Source organism: Dreissena polymorpha, chromosome 3, assembly GCF_020536995.1.
Source record: "Dreissena polymorpha isolate Duluth1 chromosome 3, UMN_Dpol_1.0, whole genome shotgun sequence".
Lineage (NCBI taxonomy): Eukaryota > Metazoa > Mollusca > Bivalvia > Myida > Dreissenidae > Dreissena > Dreissena polymorpha.
Window position 1 is genome coordinate 116,007,313 of NC_068357.1, and position 17,401 is coordinate 116,024,713.

A 17,401-nucleotide genomic window follows, 5' to 3' on the forward strand; every position below is an offset into this window, starting at 1 on the left:
AAGCAATTGCTTATCGGCTACACTATTCTGATACCTTTCATGATCATTGAGTATTTTTCTCAAAGTAGTAATTCATGTGACTTGCTAGTACGTGGTTAATAAATCCCACTAAACGCGTTAATGTGCATGTTTAAACAGACGCATCTTTAGTCTTTATTGACAAATTTAATTTTCCTCATTTACTCTAGACATAGACACTCTAGTATGTCGCACTACGACCTTATCGTTTAACTCGATCATAAAAGCACCATGTTAATATTGTAAGACACGTATAGTCTCGCTTTAAATAACATGACATTGTTAAATGATGCACTCAAACTGTGTGTTGAAATACTGTTTGAATTGAAAACTAATAATTAAAACTAATTGTAATTTTTATAGTTATAACATACGAAAACGTTATAAAACTAAATAATTGTCAACGAGCTTTACATTTACTAACCTGAAATATGGAATGTGGTTTATGTCATGCGTTTTTCAACTCGCCAATAAACATTTTTTTAAAGTATAGTAACTTTATACACGTAAACCTTACATTAACGATGTTGTCTGTTTTGGAATTAAATAAAAATGTTCAGCATTGTTATTGAAACATACAGCTTGAGGTGGAGATTATAATTTATGTTGTAATCCACATTTTTTAATAAATATGTTTAAACCAAATGGAGATTCTAAACTTAATACTACGAAGGCATTATTTCGGCGCAATGTATACATCCTGTAAACCTCAGACACCATTTACTATTTACAAAAAAGTCACCTCATTCATGACATATATGTTTTGGGAATACGTGGCATAATTGCCGGACTGACGTAATCACTTCATTTGACACATTTCATCTTTTTTATCAAGATAAGGGTAAATGGTGCCAGATTCAATAGCTTCTGTTTTACGACTTAACAAAACTGTCTGTCAAATGTTTCCCAGATGAAATGATAATGCTCCAGGCGGAGTAGTTTTTTCTTATTAAGAACAATTTGTTCAGTACGCGAGCAGCTTCGTCATAAAAATATTGATCACTTAACCGAACAATTAATCAAAATTTACAACGAAACGCCTTATCTAATACAGTCTAAATGTTTCTGATAAAAATATATTTGCATAGTTTCACATCTGGATTATTTTAATGGTCACATAATTTTGCTTGACGATTTTCTGACGTTATGCAAGAATATTAAATAAAACGCGGCGTAAAATATTATAAAGGTCAACTGGTGTTTTGAAGATGTTATGAAATGAGGTTTTGTTGCATGTGTTGCAGAGATCAATTCGTCCGATGAAACATTTTGTTTTAATAGAATTATCAACATACGTCGAATGGCGTCGCATTAAAAAAACACAAGTTGAAATGATTGCGATGGATCCGGTCCTCAAAAGGTTTTCCTTTATTTACGTCCATTTACCAGTTCTCTGACTTAATAATTCCATTGTTAATAAAAGTTACTGTATTGTTTATTAACAAGCGATAGTTGATGATGCATCTGGGGTACAAGCGTTAGGTAAAGTATTATTTATATCGCCTCAAATGCCTTCAAACATAAGATTATTTTTAATTGAATAGCTTTCTAACACTTGCAACCGTTTTGATTGAACTAAACTTCTCTTTATTTGCTTTTGCACTGATTTTTTCCATGGACTAGGACTTAATCTATTAATGGTAAACAAAATTGAAAAATAATTAATGAAAATTCAAGAAATTTACAGTTACATATTTAAAATTTCACATTTGCTTTTTACGTGCTTCCTCTAGTGCATGACGACTACATTCACAAATTTCAGTTTTAATTGCTACATCTTTTTCTGTGTAAGATTTATGACATAAAAATTCAAACATATAAGTTTTATCTGCTTACTTAGTAAAAGGTCAATGTATATGCTTATTAGATTAAAATTTGTTAAAATTATCTGAGGTATGACAAGGTAGCAAGTATTTACCGCATCAAAATAGCTCGAAATAAGGAGACCATTTGTCTCTCACCCAAGGAATATTACTCCTGTATGAATATATTACTCCTGTATGAATATATTACTCCTGTATGAATATATTACTCCAGTATGAATATATTACTCCTGTATGAATATATTACTCCTGTATGAATATATTACTCCTGTATGAATATTTACGTTGTAGAGAGCTGTATGTTACTCTTTACCGGACGTCCATCAAATATTCTTGGAAGAAACCTTAGTTTACTTGGAACTTCTTAAGAACTTTGCAAGTATTTTCGGTCTTTACCAAACGTCAAAGGTCAGTTAAATAAAAGAAGCACAGAACTTACATAAAGCAATTACTACGTTTGTTCTACGTTAACAACTACAAAAGATATGATCATGAAACGTCGTATGTAGTTTAGACTTTGCATTAGCCCTTTGTCTGCCTATTTGTCAAACACTTCATCCACCACACATACGTTTGTTCAAACTGGTTAACTGGATCAGTATATGTAATAAATATGGATCATGAAACTTAATGCACACATTGAAGCGGACAACATTAATAAGCATGGCTTTTCATTGCTGCGAATTCCATATTTTAGGTAATAATAAAGAAAATTAATAAAAAACATTCCGAAATGTACTTAGGATAGTATCAGGAAACGTGATTTACACATTAGTAGTAATTTAACGGTAATATGCTTAAACATTTACATCCATAGAACGAATATGTCACAACATTACTATGCAAAAATGGACAATTAAATTATTACGAAACATGCGAAGTGAAACATTAAGCACAGAAGGAATGGTATTCACGTGTTGTAGTTGAAATAAGTATTCGCCAAGCCCACATCAGAATTATGTATTGCTTGTTATAGTGTCAAAGCCGTGTGAATTACTGGGACATGCATATATGCTATAAATAGTTCTCTTCATTATTTACATTCGTCGCAGCTTCAATAAATAGAGCTTCGCTGCAGGTAAAGAAACACTATTTTCTTGATAAACACTGAACAAAGCTTACAAAGCTTACATGCATCGTCAATTAAAGCTACTGATTGTTAGGTTCTTCTTCCTTTAGTTCATAATCCCACCACTTTTAGTCAATGTAATGAGTCGCGTTCTGAGAAAACTGGGCTTAATGCATGTGCGTAAAGTGTCGTCCCAGATTAGCCTGTGCAGTCTGTACAGGCTAATCAGGAACGACACTTTCCGCTTTTATGGTGTTTTTAGTTTCAAGGAAGTCCCTCCTTTCCGAAAATCAAGTTTAGGCGGAAAGTGTCGTCCCTGCTAAGCCTGTGCGGACTGCACAGGCTAAAATGAGACGACACTTTACGCACATGCTTTTGCACAATTTTCACAGAACACGACACATATTTACTGGCCGGCTCGTTGTCTTAAAATTTTCAGAGGTTGTAGATAATGTTTGATAATGATGCCAACTTAATTCCCTATTAATGATCTTGGTAATAACATCAAAAGTTGGTCGCATTAAATGAACCATATGAGATAATGATTTATTTCATAACTTAACATATATATCGAAAATGATGAATGTATGAAAGTAGTTCGGTTCAATATACACATTTGTGAAGTAATCATGATTATAAAACTGTACGATTGATACAGTGTTCGTGTACACTATTTTTTGTTGTTTTCTTGAATATCGGATGTGTAGATAATTTTAGATAAGGAACCACCTTAGACGCTCTACATATGTTGTGGCAGTGAACGTTTTACCCTTCTTATCACCATACCGAGTATAATTATACATGGTCGTTTGTCAGAATAATACTCAAGTTGTGTCGATTTATGTTTGATTAATAAATTATATACCAAACATTTGAAAATTACATTTTATTTTTCGACATTCATCAAGCATAACTTTTTATATAATACATCATGTAATTTACATATTGTATTTAAAAACTAATATATTATTTTCTGCACATCTTCAATATGTTGTATATACGTTAAGCAAAGGTAGCAAGACGAAAACGCAGCTAATGTAAGCAAGGTAAAATTGTAGTTCTAAAATGTATTTAACTATCATTGTATTGCTCTGATTATATCTTTAAGAGAAGAAACTAGACCTACCTCTGACCGTCATCAATAACCCATATACCGCTCTGAAACATAACCATATTTTAGTGTGTTAATTGCTTTTAATGACCAATATGGGCTTGAAAGGTACATAAGAAAAAGGCAAACAGTTTACCTTTTAAATTGAGTTTTAACGTACATGTACCTGTGATATGTAAGCATTGGACATATGCATGGGACATTGTCTTATCTGATTTGAATTCATAAAAAGGATTTCGGTATTTGCTGTATAGTATTGTAATTACGTTACAATACGAATGTAGCCAACCGTTTCTGATGATCAACACGCGACCTGAATGGTTCAGAGCCTTTGTCGATGTGTTTCGAAATTCTAAAAGTAAGTAAAAGCAGTAACATTAAGTCTCAAACATCTCTTGTTTCATCTTTAAAATGACAGTATGACCTTTCGCATCCATATAACCATTGCAATCCTCTTTGAAGTTACCGCTTATAGGTTTACATTTGTAGTGCAGCAATATAGTTACTATGGAAAACCCAGTTCAAGATACGTATGACTGTTTGGCTTTTTTTTCTAATTCTTGCTACGCATGATACGTTTAAAACACGTGAAAATATAGGTATTGTGTAAGTACTTATATGCTCTTGTTGCGTAAAATCTCAAAGTATCACTTTATCTATAAAGTAAGTAATTTTAACCTTAAAGTATAATTTTGAATATAGTTATATGTTCTTGAGTAAAAATCATTATATTATACATATATAATTATGTACATGTGATAAACGTTTGTTATGAAATATTTCAATAAATAATAATAAAAAATAGTTCTGAGAATCTTTATCATAGCAATACAATGAATGACCTTGAACTTGCTTCCTTGCTTCTATTTGATTTCAAACACATCGTCTAATATACAGAACTATGTGTGATATTTGAATAAAATGAAATACTACGTAATACTTTATGAGAAATATACCTTGCAGATACCCGTATGTTAGTATTAACCTTCTATTTTGCTACTTTTGAACGTTACCTTGAAGCATATAACTTCTTAGCGCTAATAAATTATTTAATGGGCAATATCGACTTGGGCTTAAAATTAATACAACACATAGTGCAGGAAATAGGCACATAAAAAAGTATGTCTTTCACTTTCATGATATGTTTTTCTGAAATCTCTTCGTTGGTGGAGAAGGGTCTTTAGTCAGCTCAAACTTAATTAAGACTAGTCTCGACATACAGGCGCAACTATAAAACCTTATGACGATGCTAGATAATTAAAAGTTATATATTTTAAGAGCAGCACAAATGAAGGCCATTAGGTATTTAATATGTAGAAAAGGTTGAGGTTTTATTGATATAATTTGATGTATAAATGAGTGTAAAGGTTTACGGATAGTCACGTGTTGTCTTTCTATGTATCGTGTTAAGTGAATTTAGTTCAATGTCAGGTTTCACTGTACCGAGTCACGAACATATTACATAATTTGCCCAGTCATTAAACGGACTAAAGACCTTTACATTCATTTATCTTTCTTAACGCAGACATTAAAGATGATTAAAGAAACCGCAGTAAGGATTAAGCGACATTCGTCGTGCTATCAAACTTTAAATGTGTCAGCATTCGAAAACATAATGAGTGTTTATCGGTTAAATATTTGTACTTAAACATGCGTGTAACTCGGTTAAGATTTGCAGTTAATTTGCGTAGTTACTGTTATAAGTACCAAATGTAATAAGGTAGTCTGCATTTACTTATTTGTCCGGTATTTAATTCAAACAATCCTATTAAAATAATCTCTTATTGATTATACATATATATTGAGCCTACATCTATGTGACAAATGGTCTCAAAATCGGCACCAGGCTTTGATGAACGATGATAATGCTTCCTTTTGTCAATATGAATTTGATGAATGACGTGAAGGACTAAACAAAATAAGTGTAATAATTTATCCCATCATCAGACGTGCATTGTCGAAATATTCACTATGGAATAAATTTTCCTCTATTTCGGCAGTGCTGAAATATAGCTGTCACGCGCGGCGGAGAATGGTCATATTACTCTGAATCAACTATAAAGTAATCATTTTTAGTAAAATCTAATCAGATTCAACAAAACAAACAATTTGAAACCAAGATGTAATATATTTTGAACAAATAATGCAACTCAAAAAGCAAAAAAACATTATTTACAAATATTAAATGCGCGTACTCGTGACGTCATTATTAACACCTCATACGACACAAGTCATGTTCTTTCCCGGTTCTTTCACGCTAAAGCTGCAGTTGTTTAGTGTTTTTTTTTTCATTATTTCTTAAAAATCGGGGACGTCGAGGTATGATAAACAGAAAAACAGGTTAGTTACTGATCTTTTTGTAATGTATTAGGCTCGGCACGATTTAATATTAAAACAATGTTTGCTTAAAATAACTTTGGGATTTTCCGTGTAGTTCGATTTTCCTATTCTATTTTTAAAGAAATAATTTACGACTAAGAAAATTGATGGGATAAATTGAATACTAGGTTTATTTTGCTCGGCACGAAAATCTGAACCACTCGCCAAGGCTCGTGGTTCAGATTTTCTAAGCCTCGCAAAATAAACTTTGCTTTATTCGGCACCGACCTAGTATTCTCTATTTATCCAGCTTGTATTATACCAATCACGGCGCTAGTCTATCCGATGTCAAACTATGTCACGGACGTACATGTGTGAATTTCTGATTTATTATGTATTACCACATGCAATCTGTCATTATGAAATAACTCACGGTGGGTGTTATGCTAGCATCTCGTGTTTATTCACGAGAAAATAAATTGCTATAGAGAAATATCTTATCAAAACATGACAAAATTTATCACATACACAGCTTCCCATGTTTATTCTTATCCGATGTGTTCAGCAGACCAATCAAGCAATGTAACATATCGATACAAGCAGATGTTTCCATTATCAAGACACGCAATATTAAATATGTTGAGCGTGAAAAGCAAGGGAGACCATTCCGTATGAATGTATTGCAGTATCATCAAGGTTTAAAGGCCTTATTTGTGTTGCAAAATGAATAGTGTGCAGTTTTATTTCATGATATAAGTTTAGTTATTGCAATAATTTGATACGAAAGTATAGACATGAAATTTATTGAACAGCAAATAAATGGGAGCAATATGTGAACAAATCCAGACCACTAGAATACATTTGTGAAAAGCATCATATGCACAATCTTAAGAGTCCAAAGTAATCTTTTCTTTACAATCCTTCTCATGCATTGTTTAAGAAATTATGGAGGGCGCATGACGATTTCATTATTTTAGCCTTTCACAAAAGTTCCAACTGGTTACATTCAGTAGAAAACAGTACATGCCATATAAGCGTGATTGATTGTAATAATGTATTCGGTGTTAAATAAAATACTGGATTTGGTTTGGCTAGTCTGTGTCGTACGGATTCAGCAATCGTCTCAAAGCGAAATGAACAAAGCTTGTATAGAAATGAAGTGTTGATAAATTATTTAAAGATATTAAGTAGGTTGCAATATTTACGATCACTTTTTAAAAATTCAAAATGACGCTTCTGTACCTGGATTAAATTGTATAAGCATTTCAAGTTATGTCGTCCTTTGAGTTGTGTCTTTTTTTGGTTTAAGTTAACTATAAATGTACCACGGTTAAGAATATTTAGTAAACTATCAAATGTTCCAGTAAACGATTGTGTTATAACGCGTAAATGATGTTTTTAATCGAACAAAGACTAATAAACTTATATTATCTTTATTTATATATCTATAGTATTCGATATTAACTTGTACAGTACCTTGTGGAATATTCAAATGTAATATTATATATTTGGTTTTATATGTAGGGAGACTATATCTTTGTGAAAATAACAATCTAGAAATCGGCACAATACTTGATGAACGATGGTGATATTTCTCCTGGTCGATATGAATTTGATTAATGGCGCAAACGAACCAAATACACATGAGTATGACCATGTATTCAGCGTGTATTGTATACATCAAGATTTGAGTTCATCTGATGTTGATATATGTTCTGTTCTGTTCATATAAATTGATAATAATGATGCTAGTTTGAGTTATAAAACTGAGACAAACATAACATTAAATCAGAACCGTCAGTCCATTATTTCGTTTATGCATCTGAAATGTTGTTTTCTTATGTGTGTATAAAAAGTAAAAATAACGTAAATACGTTCTCAAAACACGACTTAATGCATAATGTTAAAAATATACCGCTTTCTATGTCTATACTTATAAATTGTAATTCTCGTTAGTAAAATGTATCGTTTGAGTACTTTGTTTCAATAGACGAAGCAAGCACTGATACATATTGATACACTCATGTTTTTGAAATCCATTTTCAACAAACTCATGATTAAGTATGCTGAACGTGTAAAGAAAACGAATAAATAGAGCAGAGGAGAGCAATCTTTATGTTATTTTATTTCAGTTTGACCAATGTGTACAAGTCTTGTATTTTGCAAAGGAAAGACTGATTCCTTTAAAGGGATCTTTTCACGGTTTGGTAAATTGACAAAATTGAAAAAAATTGTTTCAGATTCGCAAATTTTCGGTTTAGTTATGATATTTGTGAGGAAACAGTACTACTGAACATTTGCCATGGTCTAATATAGCCATTGTATGCATCTTTTGACGATTTAAAAACCTAAAAATTATAAAGCGTTGCAACGCGAAACGATTGAATAATTTGGAGACTTCTGTTGTTGTCGTTTAAATTTGTGAAACTACGAAGATTGCCATTATAACGTATAACGTGTGGAATACATCACATGTAAAAACTAAATAGCAGACAGCAACCTTTACTTTATAATCTTACACATGCATTTTAATGAACTATACAATTCGCATGCATATTTCAGTAGCTGGGCCATTAGACATGCTGAATGTTCACAATTACAAGAAAACAGTTCCATTTTATATAAGCATGATAAAATGTAAGATTATATTTGGTGTTTGATAAAGTTCTGGATTTGGCTTGGACAGACAGTGTCGTTCGTATGGAATTACGACATTTTTTCCTAGTGAAATAAACAAAGCTTCTATAGAAATTAGTGTTGATTACACATTTAATGTTTTCCCTTTCAATATATTTTATTCCAATACAATACATCTTATGACCCATATCACAAATATCAACTACTGGAAAATTCGTTACAATAGTCCCCATGCTTTACTTTTGCAAGAGTAACTATAATAGTTTGTTTTATTACGCACGTGGCGCTGAAATGACAGGTACGATTTTGCAGCTTTAACAGTGGGACAAGTTTTCTTCATTCTACAGTTATTAATAAACATTTTTTTATCAAAATAAATATTTAGTTTAAAGACTCATTCGGGTTTCCATGTCCCAGTATAAACAAAGGCATATTTAGAAGGTTCGAAAGATGGTTACATCCAGAAAGCAATTGTGTTACTTAATAATTGTCATTTTTCATTCCAAAAATATATGTTGAATAGTTTCACGTTTATTTTCACAACAAATACAGTTGGCTAAAGTTACATATCCTATTTAAAATGAAAAATGTTTAAACCTATGATTATATGTACAATTCTATATTGAAACCATTTAAAATGTTTATCCCGCGTAATACGGAAGGGCATATCAAAGTATGTCATCATTCTTTTGTTTCAATATAATTTAAAATGTTCAACCATTTATCTATACCGCATGCGAAGAATCGTTCATGCAAAATATTTCATACATAGGTTTTGTACCTTATGTGTTTTCTGAGGTGCGCAGAAGGCTAGTGGAGATAAACGACTTACTAAATCGTCTGTCACAAGAGCCTCTGGAGCTTTAAGTATTATTTCACTGTTTTAATTATTCATAGGAAAAAAAGTAGTTTGGATGGAAGTTATATACTTTGCAAAAATCACCACTGTACAATGTTAAAGAATCTGTGCTCTGCATCAAGTCCCCAACAAAATGAACACCTTTGTCGAACCATGAGTTTAAAAACACACGTTTGGTTCTAATTGTTTTCTCTGGGTTAAAGAATATTGGATTTTGAAGAAAAAGCTTATATTTGAATGGTTCTTTCCTACAAAGTTCAACAAATGATTTTAACGTATCTTTCAATAAATTCATTTTGTATCGTTTTATTAAGTTTTCAGAATAATGACTTCCTCAGTCATATTTTTTTTTTAATCATGGTAATCATGGTATTAGCAATATTTTTATTTTTCCATTTCGATTGACTATTCTACGGATCCACGAGCACTTCAAAGGCGTTACAAAGCAAACACATCCACCATCTTTGAGCCATCTTATGTACAGTCATTATCATTATTATTAGAATATTTTTGCTAGTTTTGGTTTACCATTCCACACAAAATTAAAACATAGTTCACTGATCTCTTCTAACAAATTATTTTGGGGATTTGGCAATTAAACAAAGAGATGATTTCGCATCGGTAATGCTTATGTTTAAATTACTTGAATTCTTCCTATAGGTGTTAAAATTCGTCTAGACCAGTTATTAAATAAGGCTTTTATTTTAAACTAACATAACTACTCAATATAACCGATTATTTCGCAAAATATTTCCTTAAAAAATCAGTGTTCCTTATAGCAATTTATTTTAGCTCGATTGCATCGAAAGCCTCAGGCTTAAACAAAACGCTCTCGGCTCCGTTTCCTGGGCCTATTACCAGTACTTGGTATATTTGGGGAAGATCTACAGAACGCTCCACGGAGATCGAACCCGTGACCTCCCGATCGCCAAGCGGACACCTTATCTATTACGCCACGGCTAATGTTTAACATGTGTTGAATATATTGTCCCAAAACAAGAACAAAGAGCATCTTTTATCTAGTTAAATGTATGTTACTTGACCCGACATAGTGTTGAAATGTTAGCTGTTGCTATAAGGCACATTACTTTTTAAGTTACATTCATTTTTCGAAAAAATGTACGAACAAATAGTTTAAATATAGTGTACGAAAAATAGTATATTAATATTTTGTCCCAGAAAACGATAAAAGTCACACACCTTGAAATAAAATACATGTTAATCAATACATATAGATGCAATTTGAAAGTGTGCAAAATTGTCATTAAGTCTATTGCCTAGTTAGAAAGTAATTTATTACTTTTTTTAATTTTAAAACCAGATATATTCTTATTGGCATAGATGAAATTAAATATATAACCTAGTAAGCATGTAATTTATTATTGTTCAAACGGTACCATTTTTAAAACCGAAAGTAGGATTTCTAGACGTATATGTCCATTTCGACAAACGCGATTATTTTTAAGTTTTAAAGCGCAAAAAAACACCGATTTCTATTTTGTGAACATCAGATATATTCTTATTGGCATAGATAAAATATGTTTTATTTATTTATACTTAAATTTACTATGCCATGTAGTTCATTTCAAGGTGTGTGGCTTTAAAGATCATTTTGTATTTTGTTTAATCTATGTTACCAGACCAAATGTAGCGTTAAAATGTTTGCTATTGCTATAGGGAACACTGAACATTGTATATGTGTTAACTTTATGTTTCGAAATAGTGCGAGAAATATTCGTTGATTTTTGGGTGTGTATGGGCTTTTAACTATTTTGTCAACATCATTTAATTCTATGATTTTTTAAGATAAACGTGCAATTTTAATCCAAGAATGTCAAATGATTGTTGGTTCTAATTTAGATTCAATCTTGTTTTAATGCTTTCGAAACTAAACTTATTTAACCTATCCAAACAACTTTTGTTTTGTCGAAATTATCGTTTAACCATGAGTGGTAATCGAATTGTGACTTGTGAAATAATTTATAGTTCCAATGATGGATGCTGCAGAGTTATTAAGGAGTACAGAAGTGTCGTCGGCAAATTGTGATAATTTGTATTCTATGCCATTGATCTTAATTCCCTTAATCTTAGTATTTTACCTCAATTAAATATTTCAGCGCAAATGATGAAGATATGACAACTGATCGGAAATCCTTGTCTGCAACCACGTTGCACTTTGTATAGGAAACACAACTAACAAAAATGAACATTGTTTGACCGCCGACACTCCGTCTTTATACAATACATTAAACAATTGTATTATGTAAGGACGCAAATGTAACGACGATAGCGTCCGATTAACACATGCCCATGAAAAATAATCAAAGGCATTTCCAAAATTTATTTAAAGCATCAGTCGAGGAATGTCGTGTTGATCGGTGCAATGAAGTATATCGTAAATTAGTATTGTATTCTCTCCGATAACCCTACCCTTGATTAAACTAGTTTGGTCGTTGCTTATTAATATGTCATGATAAGTTTCAAACTGTTTGCGATGCATCCAAACCCGATGTTTCACACAGTATTTAGTAATGTTATTGGCCGCCAATTCTGTAAAAAAATGTCTCTGTTAATCACCATTTGGAATGCAGGTAATTATACCTTGTGTTTGAGTAACGGATACATTTCCAATTATAAATGCGTGATTTAGAGCTCTGCACACAAATGGGCCTAATTTATGTCAAAATAACTTAAAAAGCAATGGTAAAACCCGATAAACATGGGCTTTGATTATTTTCCATGTTTTTCAAGGCAATAGTAGCCAATTATATTATTGGCCCTTTTAGACTACTGCGGCCAATTGTATAAATCTGGATAACTCTTATCCAGCGGACAAATTTTGGTTATCTTCAATTTTATGATAAGATAACCAAAAGGTATCCACTGGATAAGAGTTATCCAGATTTATACAATTGGCCGCCGGTATTTAACTCGGTTTTAGAAAGTCAAGGTTTTTTATTTCATCAACATAACTATTTAAATCTGAATCGTTAGCGTTTACCTTTTGATACTAGTATAGGTTTTACAAGAAAAAGGCGGTATCTGTTAAAATGTCACATGTGTTGTCTAATACATTTCCACTTTCATTGATTAAGTTGGTCGTAGTTTTCGAAAACTTACACATTTAATACGTTTTTAAGAATATGAATGATGAGGGATATCATTCTATTATTGCAAAATAAATCAGAAAAGGCATACAAAAGATCAAAACTTTACCCGTCTGCTCTAACATAAAGCTTAATGAAAGAAAGATCCAATAAAATGGAAGTTTTCTGTTATTGCTTAAATTAATTCTGCTTTAAATGTTTTGTATTGCATTTATTTGGTCCGTATGCTTTTATACATGGACTATGCGATATGTCAGAATATTATGTATCTTTTTATTTGTAATATAACAAGTTCCTGAATTTTGTAATCAGCCTTTGGAGATATAACCAACGTTTGCATTTATAGAGTTTAATTACGGCGTTTATATGACAATACTTCTCATTTGAACAATTGTATCAGTAATTAAAAACTGAAATTGCATCCGCTTATTATAAGACAGGCAACATTAAGAAACGTGAAGGCTTATTCGAGGCCTTTGCAGTCATTATGAAGTTTTAATCTGCTCGGTAAAAATTATTCCTCACGCTACTAGTACACGTGGAACAAAGTAAAGAATTAATAGTTTTATGGATTTTCACATAAGACGAATTCCTTCGTATTGCGCAGATCTTATCGCCTTGCAACTCACTCTTTTGCTTGAACGTGCATGCATAATGGTGGTGTTGAAAGCGATGATATCGTTAACGACTTGATGTAGATACGCCGCGAGTGCATGGGTACAGTCATAGTCTAGAATTTTTACTTGTACACATAAGCCTTGATTCATCAAAAAGCCTCTTTAGTCGTAAAATTTAGAAATGTTGTAAATGTACAAACGAAATGTATACTTATCTATAAAGCTCTGCAAATTACAAGATTCAATTGCTTTTGCTAATTATGTGAGGAAAAATCTTGCAAATGTAAATGGAAAAAGTTCAAGACATTAATGTCCAATCTTAAATGACTGATCCAATAGCTATTGCAAATGTTTTGGAATTAAATATTTAACAAAATGTGTATGAGAATATACCAATAGTTAAAAAAGGTTTAATCAAAGTGTTAGCACATAAATAACTTGCGTGTGTAAACAATTTGATTGCACTGAAATGCCATTGTTAAACTGAAATCGGTGTTGGTTCCTTCGTTCATATAATAATATATTTTAAAGGTTATCTATTTTTCACTTTCATAAAGTAACACGATATTTGCTCATTATTATTATTATTTATATATGCGTTTTTATTTTATTCATATTTACTTGACAGATAGTGACCGATATTTATACTTAAAATGCTATTTTGTATAAAAATCTAATTACTCTAACTTCTCTATTAGCAAAATAACAGTTGTTCAATGACATATATTTTGGATTTAGCATATAAATAACTTGCGTGTGTAAACAATTTGATAGCACTAAAATGTCATTTGCTAAACTGTATTCGGTGTTGGTTCCTTCGTTCATATGATAATATATTTTAAAGGTTATCTACTTTTCACTTTCATAAAGTAACACGATATTTGCTCATTATTATTATTATTTATATATGTGTTTTTATTTTATTCATATCTACTTGACAGATAGTGACCGATATTTTTACTTAAAATGCTATTTTGTATAAAAATCTAATTACTCTAACTTCTCTATTAGCTAAATAATAGTTGTTCAATGACATATATTTTGGATATTCAATTTTATTAGAAATGCATATTTCTCGCATTAATCGGGTGACAGAACAAAGACGTACATATATATTTATATACCTGGTAGACGCATTCGATATATAAGTGGACATTTTTTCCGTAATTTGGAAAATAACTGAAAAATACTGGTTATAGATAATGATATAAAGTAGATTGCATATTACAAAAAGAAGACAAAACAATAATGCTTGATGTTTTCATAACTAAAATTATTGCGAATTAACAAATTCTAGTGTCAGTGAAAGGTATTGTGTGTAAAAACATTAATTATGTATTAGGCACTCTGTTGTTTTTTTCAAAAATCTACTCTGATTTACACTTTTTGTTTGCATACAAAGCAAACTTTGCACATCAATTATTTAAGTTTCTCTGCAATGTCTTAATATTACCCTGTTGAATTTTACTGTATATATATATATATATATATATATATATATATATATATATATATATATATATATATATATATATATATATATATATATATATATATGTTTTTGTGTTTCTTCACAAAACATCAGTAATAAGAGATCATTTCGTGTTTTTAACGTTATGTTTTCGTGTTTTATCTCCTTAAATGTAAAAAGCATGAGACGTTAAGTGACTCTTTCACAGATTGAGAATGTTTTGTGCCATTAAATGTTTTAAATCATTAGATATAAGCGTCGGAACCACAAAGATCATTTATATGGAAAAAAAATCGGCCACCTGCACAATGTTATTTCGAAATTCATTTCATACTACGAACTGATCCACTTGTATCAAAATTTACTTATAAAATCAATAGAACATTCCATTGTGTTCACTCACTCGCGTTTGTATAGCTTTATATTTGTATCAATGTCGACTGAGTATTAATATACAAAGGTATGTATTTAGTCTTTGTCTAGACCATTAGTGATATTTGCATAATATAAATTGCGGTAAGTTTATCGCCAGGTTACTTGTATTTTTAAATGTATATGGTTATAATTGTTGCAATATAAACCAAAGGGCTGTTGGGATTTAATTAATATTTTCTCTGTACGTCATGGTTTGTAGGGCTCTATTTTAAAAAATTTGAGTAAATGTAATATCAATCTAAATCAATTAATGTTTGAAATTGTAAGCGTCTATGATAATACTTTTCGGACTTGCATTGTATATATTATAGTTAACAGCGTGACGTAGACGCCTAGACGGCTTGACAAATAAACTTCAACAGCAACTACAAGTCTTTCAGTTAGCATACTGCTAAATCTCGTAAAGATTTGCCATCAGGTGTTATGACTCTGTTATTACTTGTCCAATAATTCGCCGAACAATATGCCCACGTAAATACTACATATACAGTTTTTGTAGGTTCTTCGTGAAACGTAGATACGAATTTAATGACGGGCTGACATCGAGTATGATGAATAAAATACTAAAATGAAAATTATAGCGAAGTTTCGTTCAAGACATTCGCAAACTCATTTACATCAAAATTAGATTTCGGACGAAATAAATTAACGCGATTCTACATGAACATTCACAATCTATTGCGATCATTTTTATAAGCTATGTGATACGCTATATGTAAGCATGTTTTGAATGTCTAGTAAGAGAAATACAGATGATACTAAAGGACCCTTATGGGGAAATTATTAACCTGTGTATACTTATCGAACAGTTTCAATACAGTACCCTCGCTAAGAAATATTAATATTCTTTAAATGATATTAGAGGTACTTTGTTAACCATTGGTTATTTCCGTGCCCAATACGTATAAGCATTCCAGCTATGGACGTAAGTGAATTAAAACTTGATAAGCTACCAACAAGAATAACTCATATTTTCATAATATGAATTTCTAGAGGAATAATTTCATTGTCAAATTGTTTAACTGTCGATTTGCGATGGAATAGTAGCTTATTGCGTTAAAATGATGAACTCTTTCAAAATTATACAAATATAAATGATTATAGTTCAGCATTCTGAAACCAAAGGAATTGTTACGGTATTGTTCACTGTTTGACCGATGCCTCGCGAATATCTCAATTTAAAATCTATAATATAAGCATATCAATAGGCTTAATAATAATATTTAATCAGCTATCAACATTTGTTTAACCCTGACGATTTGCAATTTACAGGAATTTCCCACGTGTGAATAAATAAAAACTGTACGATTTCCATTATTTCGAAGTAGTTTTGTTCAAACCGTGAACACTTTAAGCCAGGTAAGAATCGTCCAAGTCGCTAAAAGTTGGAAGCAGATATCAGACATTAACTGATAACACTTCCAGAAAATAAACGTGTTTAATGGAATTCATTCTTTTCCAAATGGCAAATAAGCTAGTTTCCAGGTAAAATGGACTTCTGCCAATCGACAGTGTTATTGTAAGTTCAGAAGACGTATTTTCTGTTTTCTTTCCATCGACGTTAACATTATATGTCGTTTACATTCAGCTGTTGTCATAGATCAAAGTTGACAGCGAACAGGTGAGGAATTTTTAACAAACTCAGCGAATGCCGATCCTTCATGCATGCGTTTAAATCTTTAAATGTAAATGATTCTAAATAATAAGACACGGACCTTTATATTTATTTTAACGCAGATGTATCGATAGTGTGGCAGTTTTAAATAACACACAATTTTATTTTGTTTTTGTTTTTGTAATTTTATTGCGTTTGTGTTTACGTTCTTTGTGATTGGCCTTAAAACTCAACGTATGTTAAGCATATAATAAATAAATTGTCATTTCTTTCATTTACTAATTTGGACTTCCATTTACTTAAATAAACTTTCGCGTCAG

The 17,401-nt window shown here is 31.2% G+C and overlaps 1 protein-coding gene across 1 annotated transcript in view; it reads left to right on the forward strand.

The window, feature by feature from the left end:
- The window catches only part of LOC127871136 (eukaryotic translation initiation factor 2-alpha kinase-like), a 626,118-nt gene that overhangs the window by 291,953 nt on the left and 316,764 nt on the right, over nt 1-17,401 (forward strand). The window lies entirely within an intron of this gene.